Source organism: Cyprinodon variegatus, unplaced genomic scaffold (genome assembly GCF_000732505.1).
Source record: "Cyprinodon variegatus isolate N-32 unplaced genomic scaffold, C_variegatus-1.0 Scaffold844, whole genome shotgun sequence".
Lineage (NCBI taxonomy): Eukaryota > Metazoa > Chordata > Actinopteri > Cyprinodontiformes > Cyprinodontidae > Cyprinodon > Cyprinodon variegatus.
In genome coordinates, this window is record NW_015151297.1 from 58,244 (window position 1) to 59,330 (window position 1,087).

The following is a 1,087-nucleotide window of genomic DNA, read 5'->3' on the forward strand; positions in this document are numbered from 1 at the left end:
TCAGGATAACCTGAGCCACTCTAACTAGAAGCTTTATCAAAAAGGAAAGTTTTAAGCCTAGCCTTAAAAGTAGGAACGTGGTTCTAGTTCCCCAGCAGCAGAACGCCCAGAATGCAAAGCTTTTACCTCAGGTTCCAGGGATTTCAGATGATCAAAATGGCATCAAGAAACTTTGATAATGAGGATTTTAAGGGTTTTTTCCTCCATTCTGGGTTCCGTCTGGTCACTTTGATTCTCAGTCCAGCAATAAAACTATCGTCTCTAAGAGAAGTTATTCAAAAACAGAACCTGGTGCATGGCTGGGTGGTTCAGGTTAATTAAGTGATCTCCGGTTAATCCATTAGAATAATGGAGCAGAACATCTGGGCGTCCGCTTAGGAGTCAAATGCCTCTGAGATGCTGTTCCTAGTCTAAAGACACAGCATTATTGTTGTTGTTCAGTGATAATCCGTATGAGAGCAGAAGCTGAATACAAGAAACTTTACCCTTAGAATGGGCAGGATCCAAAGGAACAGAAGTGAATATATTTTGGGATGTTTGGCCTTAAAGGTACAGACGATAAACTCTCCTCCTACTAAGCCAGACTGTAGATCATCCCATAAATTAATCCCAGAGCCCTTTGCAGCACCAGCAAAACAAAGACATACCAACAATAAAGGCATATTTCGGAAGATGTGTAAAAATGTCCAATTAGCTTTATTCTTTTTTTGGATGACATCATTGATGAGCAGGAGATTTTTGTGGTCAGAATGGTTCACTGCACTTTATTTAGTCAGATGTTTTAATCCTCCCAGGGTTTATAGCAGGTTCAGAGCAGGGAAACGCTGTGTTTGCTGACAGCGTCGCTCCGATCACTCAGAGCTGCTTCACTGCTGTTTTTAGCTCAGCGTTACTCAGCTTAGGGTGTCGCTCTGTAGTTTATCTGGGTGTTAAGGAGAAACTCAGCCTGAAAGCTGCTAATCAGGCCTGAATCCACAGACCAACCAAGGAGGGATGTAAGGACTTGGTTGGTCAGTTGCTTTGTTTGTTGGTTGGTTGGTTAGTTGGGTCCTCAGGTTGATTGGTTGGTTGGTTGATTGGTTGTTTG